Source organism: Oryx dammah, unplaced genomic scaffold, assembly GCF_014754425.2.
Source record: "Oryx dammah isolate SB20612 unplaced genomic scaffold, SCBI_Odam_1.1 HiC_scaffold_27, whole genome shotgun sequence".
Taxonomy (NCBI): domain Eukaryota; kingdom Metazoa; phylum Chordata; class Mammalia; order Artiodactyla; family Bovidae; genus Oryx; species Oryx dammah.
Window position 1 is genome coordinate 34,463,004 of NW_024070211.1, and position 15,656 is coordinate 34,478,659.

A 15,656-nucleotide genomic window follows, 5' to 3' on the forward strand; every position below is an offset into this window, starting at 1 on the left:
ATCGCCAATGTCCTGCGAGTCTTAAAAAATGGAAAAACAGTAACCATAAAATTTGATACTGCTCATTAAATTAAATGTAAAATGAAAATCTGGCATAAATAAAATTTAGTGTTAACTCTTTTTATCAGGAAGGGTAATATATTAAGAATAGTACATTTTAATACAGTGAGAGGATCTCGACATTAAAAATCAGGCTCCCAGTTGGGCTGTATGTGGGCATGCCAGTGTTATCACAGTACAGGTTCTTCATGAAAGAGTTTGACATACCTGCAAATTAACCCAAGTTTCTAATCACTTATATTATGTAAAACAAGATATGTTTCCAGGCTTCCAATGCCATCTTCAATTAGTTGAAATCAGAGAGTGAGAATATTAGTAAATGTGGGTTGTAATTAGGTTCTCTTTCTGATAGTATGCACGCACACACACACACACTCATGCACACAAACAGAATGAAAGCAAGAGAAGATTCCTTTCCCTATATGCTTTATGTGACCACATGAGTTCAACCTCATTTTTCAAAGGCTTTAAGGTATGTTTCAGGAGAAACAGGAGAAGCCCCACTGGCCTAAACAGTCTCATTCATTTACTCGCAATGCTATTTATGCATTGCCATTTTCAATACTGAGATATTGTTCAGGGCTCTAGTTCAGTTTTTAAGTATATTAATCATCTTTATACACACTTATACTTTCAATGAACAATATGTGTAACTTATAATTATTATTCCCCTAGGTCATGTCTGTTATGATTATATTTACTGAATTCTAATTTTATGTTTGTTGAATCTAATGATTTAAAAATAAGGCTTTATTTTTTATCTTTTCAAGTAATTCATTTTTATTACAAGGGCTTCCCTGGTGACTCAGATGGTAAAGAATCTGCCTGCAATGCAGGAGACCTGGGTTTGACCCTTGGGTTTGATCCCTGGGTGGGAATATCCCCTGGAGAAGAGAATGGCTATCCACTTCAGTATTCCTGCCTGGAGAATTTCACAGACAGAGGAGCCTGGTGGGCTCCAGTCCATGGTGTCACATAGAGTCGGATACGACTGAGTGACTCAGCTTTCACTTTCATTATTTTACAAAGGTATTTGTCCATGAAGAGAGGGGAAGTAGGGAATGGTCCTTCATCACAATTTGAGAAGGACTACTCCAGGCTCTATCTACCTAGTTTAATAGGAAGTTGAGCCTCTGCTCTCCTTCCCTGATGGAATCTCCCCATGCTTATTTATATTCCAAGAGTCAGGCTTGATTTTATTCCTTCAACACTCAAGCCAGAGCTCATACATAACCCCTTGAAGCTGGAGGATTTATGGTCACTTCTTGGTAGCATGTAGCCCTGATATTGGCAGGGTGACCACACCCAAAAGTGTTTTCTGTGAAATCTGGCTCATAAAAGTGATGCTTCAGTTAGCTTCCAGGTGGCTAGTGCTAGAGCATCTTCTCCTTGCCTGCTAAAACTTTACCAAGGCTGCCAATGATAAATGTCGTTTCTGCCCATTATGGTTTTCTGAAGCCTTGACTGACAAAACCCTCTTCTCATTGTTACCATGAGCCTCTGTTGCCAGTGTTCAGACTTTTTGCATAGCCTTACATAACCTGACCATCAGTTAATAAGGACAGTATCTGTTCAATGTTCCTCATGGATTCTATTCCCTCATGGATTCAGGATCATCATTCTAAGTCACCCACCTGGCCTGGCGTAAGGATCAGCCCATTAGCACCATTTCTTCCTACCTTGATGCTAACTTTATCTTTAGGGAGCAATTGCCCTTATATGACACAAGCCCAGGGTTATCCCAACGAATGTCAACAATTTTGAATCTCAGATGGAAGGGCTTCCGGGTCTTGATCCTTTTCTACCAATTAGCAATTAGGCTTGAGCACCTCCTTCATCAGCAGGCGTCAAGCTTGGCTCGTTAATAGCTTTTTGCTGAAGAATATACATCACATATATCAACTCTGCTTTCCTGGAAATCCCCTTACATATTTAAAACTTTTTGTTAACCTTAACATTTTTCATACATCACAGTTCATTCTAGACTTTAGCACCTCTGACATTATCCTGACAGTATCACCGTAATGTGTTGAGTATGTGGCCTTTCTTCTCGTGTTTTGCCAATTTAAAACCTGATCCTGTCAGTAATTTCCCAGGAACTTACACTGATTCTTTTCAATACTTTGTTCTGATTTTTTAAGCAGTCAATATGCAAGTGCAAGGAGCACTTGTATCAATTTTCCTAATAACTTTCTTCACCTTTTACTGGGTGAAACTATCAGTGAGATAAGACAAGAATTTATCACATGCTCTGCTCTCAAGAAATGAGATTTTTCAATTGAATCTGTCCTTGAAGTCTAGCTTTGTCACTAGGCAAACTTAATCTATTAAATTTCCGTGGTCAGGTCCTCTCTAGAACATTCCTACAGTGATTATAACGTTGTTGTTGTTGTTGTTGCTGTTGTTGTCGTTTAGTTACTAAGTCGTGTCCAACTCTTTGCAACTTATGTAGCACACTTAACCTCCTCTGTCCACCACTATCTCCTGGAGTTTGCTCAAATTCATGTCTAACAGTGATAAAAATAGTAAATATTTATTGAGAACTTCATTTATGCCAGGAATTTCATGTTTAACCTCATGTAATCCTTACAGCAACCCTGTGAAGAAGGCATCATCACCCATATTCCATAGGTGAGGAATTTGAAGCACTTAAAGAGAGTTTAAAATGAATTGTCCAGAGTCCCCAGACTATGAGTGACATAACCAGGATAGGAGCCCAAGCAATCCTGGAAACCACTAATGATATACTGTCAAAGTTTGTTTCTAATCTCCTTTTAGCTTCATACAAATTCTCTCCACCATTCTATAGATTTTCATGAGGAATATATCTTTTGACCACTCAGCTCTTCTCCACCTTTCATAATAAAAGTCCTGTTTCTGTGAAAATACAGGAAGGCAACCTCATTTGTTTTAAATGGAGTGGGGCAGTCCTGAAGGGGGATCTCTCATGCCTGGCTCACCCACGGCAGGTTTCAGATCCCAGAACGAAGACCATCTCCTTCCGACAAGCTACGCACCACCTGCAGCCACTGAATTACCACCACAGTCTTCCCAGGAGGGGTTTCTTCTTTCCTTTTTGAAAGCAAGCCCCTCTTCTCTGTTCTTCAGACTCCCCTATGACTCACTACAGTTTGCTTGTCCTAGATTGCAAGTCTCTGCTTTTCCTATGTAAACTCATTTTACTAGTAAAATAACTGGCTCTTTGGCTTTTATTAAGGTCAATATTTCTTTTGAGTCAAGGGTATTCCTATCCTTTCATGGTATATTCCAATGGTACAATCCCTCCTTCTTAACCTCTCGGTCATATTACTTCCTTATGTCACAACCTCTGTTTCATTTTGTTTATTTATGTTTTTTGATGACTCTCTCCCCTAGATATTGCACAGGAAAAAAAAAGAACACAAAACTCACAGGTAGTCTGACCAGATTAACCCAGTGAAATTCCCTCAGAAATATATTAGGTTTTGATAAATACAGGGAGCAGAATACCTTCTCTCCCTATTATTTATCCTAAATAATTTTTAAGTGAGAATGTTGAAAGAAGAGTCATTTGTAAGGTGAAAGTAAGAAGAGACTGAAATTCATCTAATTCTCATAATATCTTTGAAAAATGATGCTTGAAAATGTTAAATGATCTGACTATAGTTAAACAGTTAGTTCCTTAAATTGATTTTTCCAAAGCAATGCTTTCAGCATGTGATCAATAGTTAAAATGATATTTAGCCTTAAGTTTATATTAATAATATGTCTTAGTTAATCATTTCCTTCAATTTAATAGTTAGTAAATTTAAAATATACCCTTTTATCATTTTGTATGTTGAGTTTCTGCAGGTATCGCTTTAGTTATAGTCATAGTGGTAGATTCAGAATGAATAAAAGACTAGATATTGTCATATAAAAACTTCTACTTTAGGCAATAAATATTCTAGAAAATACAGGTAAAAGCAGTGTACACAAATTCTATAATTTCTGATGAAAAAAACTTTCTAAAAATGTCAAATATAGGCAAAAAGAGAATAATAAAAACAGAACACTGGTTCTAAAAGCAATCTCACCAACAGGAAAATAACTATTCAGTAGAAAAACATATAAACAGCTTTTTCTGTATTAGTTTTTCTTTCCCTGCCTTGGAAATACAACAATTTTATTCTCTAATTCTAATAACACTGTATTTGATAAGATTATACACTAGTTACCTATGGTTGTTCAATTCATTATTTTGCCATAAGTGTAATTTATTGGCACACTAAAAAAGAACAGAGCATTATGAAGAAAATGTTATCAAAATCTACAATTTGATGTTAAAAGTCTGCATGAGAAAGTCAACCTGGGTATCCAGGAAGTCTGAGAAAATTAAAAATTGAGGAAAAGCTCTCAAGTTTCAAATAGGATATAGTCTTAAATACAAACAAACATATCCTTTTTGCATCTGTTCTTCATATTAAAGCAAATTCAAAGATGATGTGGAAACTGAATTTTATGGCCAATTATATACTTCATTTATGAGATAAAAATTTGCAAACAAGGACTTGTGGGATGGTTTGATAATGACATGATGGATAAATAACAATTTTGGTGTAATGAAGCCTGATTCTTTTCAACATTTTACCCTGTTTTTCTTTTTAATTTTTTTTTAGTCAACCACGCTAAGAGGTGTTTCTTGCAGGCCCTCCAATATGGTGGCATCTACCTGCATTCTGTCCCACAAGGGGCTTATGCTCCACAAGGAAGAGATTACTAGCAGACTAAAAGTACACCACTTATTTTTAAGACCTATGATTTCAAACTCGGAATGGGATATGCTTCAGAAAGGTAACTGTTTGCCTTCTAAAATTAAAAAAAAAAAAATTGGTTGATCATTACAACCAATTTGGCTTCAAAGATGTCCTCAGAAAAACTGGAGTTTCCACTGAAAGAATTGGTAGGTCCAGAATCAGAAGTGCTAAGTTCTAGGTCTTAATTTACAGCTAAAATTACTTCCAGTAAATTGAGGCAAGTTGTTTACCTCTATGTTTTATTAACTTTCTCATCTCTAAAACTGAGATGATGCTAATTCATGCCTCAATTTTATGTCAAAAATCAGTTTGAGACAGCTTCCATAATAAATAGAAAAACTTAAGTAGGAAAATTAAAACAAAAGGGAAGTATGAAGAGAAAAAACTAAAGAAATTCAGTGAACAGGTTGGTAGACAGTTTGCAGGGCATTATATTTTTATGTCATCTTTTCCACAGCTAATGACTTTCATCTTACTGTGACTTGATCTATTCATCTTTGCTGCCAAAGACAAACTTTTCAAAGTGGAAAAGAGTAGAGAAAGCATAAAAGTTTCTCAATTCTTAAGTGACATAAGAGAGGTAAATATTATTTAATTATCTTCCAACTTTGCTTCCTTTGGAATATACCCAATATCCGAAAACAAAGAAGTTTCTAAAACTTAATGTGAGCCACTAGTGTTCGTCTCTGCCTATGTATGCAAATTCTCATACAATTTTTAAAATAAAAATGTCACAATTCCAGAAGTTAAATACCTTATCACTGATGCTGATGTAGTAAGTAATCATATAAAATACTTGCTTCACAGAATCTTCATGTGTAACTAAATTTCAAGTACTTTTTTTCATTTTTTGCCACTCTCTAATTTTTTTTCTTCGTTAGCCACAAAGTATAGAAGCAGTTTTCAATATCTTACAAATGCATTTCCTTCCAATCCAAAATGAACCTTAATAATGTTAGCATTAGAAAAGAGTTACATAGCAAGAGTTACAGAAGCTTTTACATAGACACACATTTCTAGAGAAATTATGTGTATAACTCACAATACTATAAACAAACTTACACAGAATTATCTTTTGTGCCTGGTAGGAGGAATAGGAGTACTTCAAATATCCTGAGGATGTTTCTTAACAGCTCTCCCTAGGTCAATTAAGTTGTATTATTTTGCTACCAAGTTCAAACCACTTTAAAACAAGATTCAGAGCCTGGAAGTGATACTAACCTCTTCTACTAAGTGATTTAAATGATCATGGTTTTTGAAAGAAAAAAAAAATAGTTTTGCCACTGTATTTTATAATTTCCTTTCTCACATATAAAATAATTTTATTCCTCTCCAGAAAACCCACTGAGTTAATATGGAAGAAAAACATTTCCACTACAGGTACTAAAAAATCAGAGTCACCCTTTCAGTTCATAGAAAGAAAATCAAATTCTATTTTAGTGGAGTTTTCACAGCAGCCTTTTGGCTAATAATGTTGAAGAATCATGATATATTTAAGAGATATTAATTCTAGTAATAGTCATTTATCTTTGATGTCAGAGAGAGACAAAGTCTTGGGAAATAGAAGATTTACAATGACATATTATAGACTCACTTGGTAGATGTTAGATTTTTTACTCTTCCACTGAAACGACAGATAATGAAGTTTTATCAACTTCCTTTTATTAAAGCTAAAAATATATCCTATAATAGGATCATAAACATTTAATGAAACTCACAGCTGTGCTGAATTTTAAAATTAGGAGAGGATGGACAAGCAGTTCATAGAAAAGTAAATCAGCCTAACTCATATATTATTAGTTGACAGCCCAGCTGTTTTAATTTAATATATCTCTGGGTCTGGTTTCTCTTCTAAAGTTAAGATATGTATATATATATACCTTCCTAAATGAATGTGGATTTACAAAATGAGTTTATTTTCTTTCCAAGCACATCTAGATATCTGAGACATCTCAGTGGAGAAGCTCAAGGAAGATAGGATAAGATGATTGATCTTTATTCTTCCACTGCTTTCTGGGAAGAAGATTAAAATTCTTATTATCTCTGTCTTAAGTTGGGTCCCCAGGAACAGACTCTGAAATGAGCATTCATGTTAATATGATTAAAAGGAAGTTTTCCCAGGAAAAATTGGTAGAGAGGTAAAGAAATAGGACTTGAAAGGAGAATAAGCAGATGTGCGTTATTAAGCAAAGTCTTCTGGAGGGTAACTCTGGTTCTGTCCCACAAAAGATGTCTGAAGACAGTGTTGGTCACACTTCAGATTCATCCTGACCAAGGCAACACAGCTGGAATATTTATATCCCCGCAACTGTCAATCATTGGTTAATCTCTGCCCCTGGGGAAATATAAACTACCAAGTACTTCGAACAAAGTGGAGCAAAGCCATTTCTAGCAGCCTGAGGCCAACCTTCCAACATAGAGACAATGCTGGCAATTCAAGAATGAAAACACACCTGGAGTGGAGCTTCCCTGGTGGCTTAGGGATAAAGAATCTGCCTACCAGTGCAGGAGACATGGGTTCAATTCCCTGATCCAGGAAGTTCCCACATGCCACAGAGCAACTAAGCATGTGAACCACAACTACTGAGCCCACATGCCGCAACGACTGAAGCCCATTCCTCCAGAGCCCATGTTCTGCAACAAGAGATGCCATTGCAATGAGAAGCCCGTGCACTGCACCTGGAGAGTAGGCCCCTCTCTCTACAACTAGAGAGATCCCCAGCCCAGCAACCAAAACCCATTACAACCCCAAAATAAATAAATAAATAAACATGTTTAGAAAAGAAAGATGCACCTAGAGCCAGTGTGCATGGGTATGTAAAATGATCTAAGCAAGTTCTGGGCATGCAATGAGTGGGTCTATCCAATCTCCATACTGTTCACTGTTTAAATGTATTTTACTGATAACTTTCATTATTTACACATATACTGGTTTCCCTGGTGGCTCAGTGGTAAAGGATTGGCCTGCCAATGCAGAAGATGCGGGTTCAATCCCTAGATCAGTAAGATCCCCTAAAGAATGGGCAATCCACTTGAGTACTCTTGCCTGGGAAACTCTATGGACAGAGGAGCCTGGTGGGCTACAGTCCATGGAGTTGCAAAGGGTCAGACATGATTTAGCAACTAACAAAAATAACCCATACATTGCCTTTTCCTTCTCCTGAGGTGGAAGGTATCAATTGCTGACAGTAGAGTGCTTTAGGTAAATCAAGATTTTAGCTCTTTTCACTCTGTTTCACAGCTTAATTAGGCCAGCTGATGTGTATTACTGATCAGCTCTATATTTTAAAATTTTGAATATGAATGCATTCAGATGAGGCATGTTTTCTCTATTTCACCAGAATCTCTTAACAGCATCAGTTATGATTTTATTTAACTGCCTGAAAGGAAAAATCCAAAGTAATAGAGGTTCTCAAAGTGTGGTCCCTAGACCACCTGCATCAGCATCCTCTGAAAGCCAACAAATGTGTAATATTATTTCTATGTGAAGTCATCAAGGACCTACCTCCATGGTATAAGAAGGCTGCTTTAGCACCACCTATCACCTCCTCATGCCAAGCAGCAAGATGAAGGAAGAAGCAAGAAAGAGGTGAGAGGCTTATGCAAGATATTTTTAGAGAGTAATGCAGTTTACCGGAGAAGGCGATGGCACCCCACTCCAGTACTCTTCCCTAGAAAATCCCATGGACGGAGGAGCCTGGCAGGCTACAGTCCATGGGGTCGAGAAGAGTCAGACACGACTGAGCGACTTCACTTTCACTTTTCACTTTCCTGCATTGGAGAAGGAAATGGCAACCCACTCCAGTGTTCTTGCCTGGAGAATCCCAGGGACGGAGGAGCCTGGTGGGCTGCCGTCTATGTGGCCGCACAGAGTCGGACACGACTGAAGCGACTTAGCAGCAGCAGCAGCAGCAATGCAATTTACAGCTCATTATTTCAAACCAGTAGTGTGTTAGTAAATGTTTGATAAACAGCCCTGTAATTTTCATTGTATAAATTCTCCTGCCATGCTGATTTCAAGCCTCCAACTTGACATCAAAAATGAGGAACAATGTGCACCATTGGCTCTGCCAAGCGCAGCCAGGTCCAGCATACCACTGTCCAGAACTCTAACACAGAGCAATCTGTATCTATAAGGAGGGCTTTGAAATGAAGGCCTTATTCCAAGGAATCTCTCACCCAGGTTAAAATTTGAGGTTCTATTGTTTAGGACAAAAAGAAGAATGGATATTGTGCAGACACTGCCTCTCTCTCCCACAACATTCCTTCTTTTTGTCCCACACCTGACCTACTGCATACATTTATGCTACCTGCTTGGATCCTGTAGAAATAAGTCTCTGCCTCAGATGATTCTCAAACAGGTATCTTTGAAATACAAATAGATGCTCACAAGAAAGACTAGAGAATTATTATAGGCGCCAAAACAGCTCAGAATATATTGCATATGATTAAAATGAAGAAAAGCACATATGAGGTAGATAAAACTCATTCAGTAACCAAAAAGTCATATTCTTCCTTGCAGTAAGAAAAAAATTAGAATGCTAATTGTCCTTTTTTGCGATGCTGTGAGAAGTCCATGGTGCACTAAGGAAGCACAGGCTCTGTTGACTCAAAGACCTGATTTCAAACTACAACTCTTCCACTTAGACTTTGTAAAAGTTTGTTCATATTCTTGAAAACTGTATCTACATGGGTAAGTAAAGAACTCATTCATTTAAAAAAGTAGATGGTATTTGGTATAAAATTGTTCACATAGATGCAAGAATCCCTTTCATGAAGGTGCAACAATCAAAAGAAATACTAAACAGAGCTGCATAGCAACCTTCCATAGGAAAGGGTACTCATGTCTTATGTATTCATGGGGTCAGAGTATGGAAATGTAAAGAGCATCTCCTAGCTCACTCTTTAGTTCAAGAATTTCCTTGTAGAAAGTAAGGCCATTATAACTCTCCTGCCTTTCCTCCCCATGAAATTTCTGCTAGTCAACACTTGTGACCCTTTTCCCAACACATAACCCAGTGATGGCTATTGGTGATGGTTCTGCATCTCAGAATCTCTGAATTAAGTCTCATTTCTATGATTATGGCCTAGGACTTTTGTTGCGATTGTACTAGAGGGGTCTACATTCAGTCTAGATGAGTTTGAATTCAAGTCTGCAACTTACTTTAGAAATCTTACTTGACCATGTGTATATGTATATTTCAATAAATTTTTAATGGATGTGGAAATTTGAATTTCATATAATTTGCACATCATGAAATACTCTTTTCTTAATTTTTTAACCATTAAAAAATGTGAAGCCATTCTTAACTCACAATCTATACAAAAACAGGCAAGGGATGCCTGTGGGCCGAAGTTTGCCAGCCCCAGCTCAGATTGTATCTTTTTTCTTCAAGAACATTGTTGGTATATAAATCACTAACCTTACAAAGCACCCACTTAAAGTGTACAATTAAATGCTTTTTAGTTTATTCATAGTTATGCATGCCTCATTATCTAATTATAGAACATTTTCTTCATTCCCCAAAGAAATCCATTATAAATTTCCATTCTTCCCCTGAACTTTCTCAAACCTCACTGACCCAAGCAACCATTAATCTACTTCCTATCTCTATAAATTTGTCTAGTCGTCATGTTTTATATATATGGAATCATATAACATGTGATTTTGTGCCAGGCTTCTTTCATTTAACACAATAGTTTCATATTTCATCCAATTAGTAGCATGCTCAACACTTATTTTTATTGCTGAATAATACTCTCACTTCTTGATTTGCTGTATAATTTTTCTATCAGTTATTGAAAGTGGAATATTAAAGTTTTTAACTATTATTGTTGGATTTTCTATTCTTCTCTTCAATTTTGTCAGTGTTTGCTACAATTTTGGAGTTCTGCTGTTAGAAGGAGAAGGCAATGGCACCCCACTCCAGTACTCTTGCCTGGAAAATCCCATGGATGGGGGAGCCTGGTAGGCTGCAGTCCGTGGGGTCGCTAAGAGTCGGACACGACTGAGCGACTTCACTTTCGCTTTTCACTTTCATGCATTGGAGAAGGAAATGGCAACCCACTCCAGTATTCTTGCCTAGAGAATCCCAGGGATGGGGCAGCCTGGTGGGCTGCCATCTATGGGGTCACACAGAGTCGGACACGACTGAAGCGACTTAGCAGCAGCAGCAGCAGCTGTTAGAAACTAATATGTCTACAATTGCTATGTCTTCCTGGTGGATCAACCTTTTTATCATGATTAAATTACCCTCTATATCTAGTAATACATTTTGTTTTAAGTTATATTTTGTTTGATATTAATATAGCCACTCTAGCTTTTTTGTGACTGATATTGGCATGGTATATCTTTTGCCATCTTTTAACCTTTGACTTACATTTTTATTGTTTAATCTAAAGTGAAACATCCCCTAGAAAACATAGTTTGATCTTGGTTTTGTTGTGTTTCTTGTAATATAATGTTACTATTTATTTTTACTGGATTATTTAATAAATTCACATTTAATGATATTATTTATATAGTTGGATTTATATCTCTAATTTTGCTTTTTACTTTCTACAGTTCTCAATAATTTTTTGTGCCTATATTCTTCCTTTATTGCCTTGTTTGTATTAGGTAGATATTTTCTAGTATTTTAATTCTTTTAATGACATTTGGCAAGAATATGCAGAAGAACTATACAAAAAAGATGTTCATGACCCAGATAATGACAATGGTGTGATCACTCACATAGAGCCAGACATCTTGGAATGTGAAGTCAAGTGGGCCTTAGAAAGCATCACTATGAACAAAGCTAGTGGAGGTGATGGAATTCTAGTTGAGCTATTCCAAATCCTAAAAGATGATGCTGTGAAGCTGCTACACTCAGTCTGTCAGCAAATTTGGAAAACTCAGCAGTGGCCACAGGACTGGAACAGATCAGTTTTCATTCCAATCCCAAAGAAAGGCAATGCCAAAGAATGCTCAAACTACTGCACAGTTGCACTCATCAAACACACTAGTAAAGTAATGCTCAAAATTCTCCAAGCCAGGCTTCAGCAATATGTGAAACATGAACTCCCTGATGTTCAAGCTGGATTTAGAAAAGGCAGAGGAACCAGAGATCAAATTGCAAAAATCTGCTGGATCGTCGAAAAAGCAAGAGAGTTCCAGAAAAACATCTATTTCTGCTTTACTGAATATGCCAAAGCCTTGACTCTGTGGATCACAATAAAATGTGAAAAATTCTTAAGAGATGGGAATACCAGACCACCTGACCTACCTCTTGAGAAACCTGTATGCAGGTCAGGAAGCAACAATTAGAACTGGACATGGAACAACAGATGGGTTTGAAATTGGGAAAGGAGTATGTCAAGGCTGTATATTGTCACCCTGCTTATTTAACTTCTATGCAGAGTACATCATGAGAAATGCTGTGCTGGATGAAGCACAAGCTGGAATCAAGATTTCAGGGAGAAATATCAACAACCTCAGATATGCAGATGACTCCACCTTATGGTAGAAAGTGAAGAAGAGTCTCTTAATGTGAAAGAGGAGAGTGAAAAAGTTGGCTTAAAGCTCAACATTTAGAAAACTAAGATCATGGCATCTGGTCCCATCAGTTCATGGGAAATAGATGGGGAAACAGTGGAAACAGTGGCTGACTTTATTTTGGGGGCTCCAAAATCACTGCAGATGGTGATTGAAACCATGAAATAAAAAGACGCTTACTCCTTGGAAGGAAAGTTATGACCAACCTAGACAACATATTAAAAAGCAGAGACATTACTTTGCCAACAAAGGTCCGTCTAGTCAAAGCTATGGTTTTTCCAGTGGTCATGTATGGATGTGAGAGTTGGATTATAAAGAAAGTTGAGCACCGAAGGATTGATGCTTTTGAACTGTGGTGTTGGAGAAGACCCTTGAGAGTCCCTTGGACTGCAAGGAGATCCAACTAGTTCATCCTAAAGGAGATCAGTCCTGGGTGTTCATTGGAAGGTCTGATATTGATGCTGAAACCCCAATACTTTGGCCACCTGATGCAAAGAGCTGACTCATTTGAAAGACCCTGATGCTGGGAAAGATTGAGGGCAGGAGGAGAAGGGGACGACAGAGGATTAGGTGGTTGGATGACATCACTGACTCGATGGACATGAGTTTGAGTGAACTCCAGGAGTTGGTGATGGACAGGGAGGCCTGGCGTGCTGTGGTTCATGGGTTCGCAAAGGGTTGGACACGACTGAGCAACTGAACTGAACTGAATTATACTTTTGTCCTGTTTTCTTAGTAGCTGTTCTATGAATTAAAAACTACATTTTAATTTATCAGAATCTATATTAGCTTTATACTGTCTTAGTGTCAATAAAATGTAGAAACTTTGTTCTTATATATCTTAATTTTCTCTCCACAGTTTTGATGCTGTTACAGTTATACATGGTGGATCTATACATGTTTCAAATCTAACAATACTTTGCTATAATCATTAGTTTATATAATCTAATATTGTTTAAAGAAACTGAGAGAAGAAAGAAAACCTAGACTATATTGCAGTTACAGAGTTTGTCAGTTAACCTTCTTATGTATCTTTTGCATTCTCTATATTTTTTCTGGCAGAGGTCTGTTATCATCTGGTATCTTTTCCTAATTCTATTAGAGCTTGGTTCACACCCTGCTCCTTTATGCTGTTATTGTCATGAATATTGTAGTTCTCTATGTTATAGGTTTAACAATATAATTACATTTATATTAAAATAAGAGAATTGCTTTTTAGTTAAGAAAAGAAGGGAGAAAATAAGAAAGTTTATTCTTTTTATATAACTACTTGCATATTTACTGTAATAGAGTACTATAAATGCCATAACAAATTACCACAAACATGGTGGCTAAAAATATTGCAGATTTACTCTCTTACACTTTTGGAGACCAAATGTCCAAAGTCAGTTTCACTGGGCTAAAGTTAAGATGCCAGCAGGACTGTTTCATTCTGGATGTTCCAGGGGAGAATCAGTTCCTTACTTCTTCCAGCTTCTAGAGGCTGCTGAGATTCCTTGAGTCGTGGCTCCATCACCCCAATCTCTGCTTTGATCACACATTATCAACCTTCCTGTCTGACTTCCTGCATCCTCTTTATAAAGGACCCTTAGGATTACATTAGGTCCACCTGGATAATCCAGGAGACTCTCCCCATTGTGAGACTCTCCCCATTAATTTAATCACACCTGCAAGGTCCTTTTTGCCATGTAAGGTAACATTAACATGTTCCAGAGATTAAGATGTGGACATATTGTGGTGGCCATCATTCAGCACACTGCAATCTGCCATTGGCCCCCAAAGATTCCTATATATATATTTTTTCCATGCACAAAATACATTCCTCCCATTCCCAAATCCACAAAAGCCTCAGCTTATTATAGCATCAACTCAAAGTCCGAAATACCATCTACTATCTCAAAAGTCCCAAATCTCATCAACCATATCATTTAAATCAGGTAGGACTAAGATGCTGGGTATGATCCCACAAAATTCCTCTCTATTCTATACCAGTGAATCTAGAAAACAAAGTATTTGCCCTCAAAGTAAATTGGAGGAGCATATATAGGACAAGTTATAGACACTCCCATTCACACACGGAGAAAGTTGAAAAAAGGAAGGAAGCACCAATACCAAGGATTTGAGACGCATTGTTCCTGAGTATGTGCAACCTTAACGATGTGCACAACTTTTCTGACTCCCAGAGTTGTTTCTAATCCTGGGAGGGCTTTTCTTGGTTGTCTCTTTCCCAGATTCTATTAAACTTCTGATTATTCTGCAATTTTGCTTGGGCTTTCCTGGTGGCTCATCAGCAGAGAATCTGCCTGTAATTCCAGAGATGCAGGTTCAATCTCTCAGTCAGGAAGATCTCTAGAGAAGGAAATGGCAACCCACTCCTATAGTCTTGCCTGGGAAATCCCATGGATAGAGGAGCCTGGTGGACTACAGCTCTTGGGGTTGAAAGAGTCAGACATGACTTAGTGACTAAACGGCAACAGCAAAGCTACCAGCTTCCTCTTCATTGCTTTCCACCAAGATTTATTGTTAATGATAACAACCTTAGGTAAGGAGTTCTTCACTCTGTTCCAAATGAGATCAGTTCCCCCAGATAAGACTGGAGAGAATTTCTTCCCTGTGGTTTCTCTTACGGTTCTGCCAAGGTGCCACTGTGCCCATGCTAGGATAAAGGTCTGCTTTCCTAGGAATGATACTCCTCTTCTACAAGTGGTCATGGAAGGAAGTGGCAGCTGTCCCAGTTTTCTTGACTTGACCCTCTCAACATGGGATTTCAACTCTATAAGTGAACTTGGAGAAGAGAAGTGGGGTGAGAAAGGTTAAAATCATGAACTCAATATTATCCCTCTGTTGTGCCTGGGCCAGAGCTTCTGCCTTACAAATGGGGGCTTGGTGAGAAAATGAGTCTTCTCAGTCACGCCTACTTTACACTGTGGACATGAAGAAATAAGAACTTCTGGCAGCCTGCTTCTCACATGGAGATACATAGCCCCAGACAGGGAGCTAAAGATTGGGAGCCCCTTTTTAGATGCACACACCGTGATGGAGTTTTCACTGCACCCAGCTGAATAATAAAGTGAGTCATGGTTCAAGTGCTACAGACTCTCATTGTTCTTATTGAGACTTAGAAGATTTTCTTTAATGAATGCTTCCCCATTTGCTTAAATGCCCTTATGACAGTTTCCAGAGGTTTAAATGAATGCTTTTTATAATTTTCACCCGTTAGTATTTTTTTTTTTTTTTTCCTGGAGAGCGGTTTCATTCTCGTCATTTTGGAAGTCCTGCCATCCAGT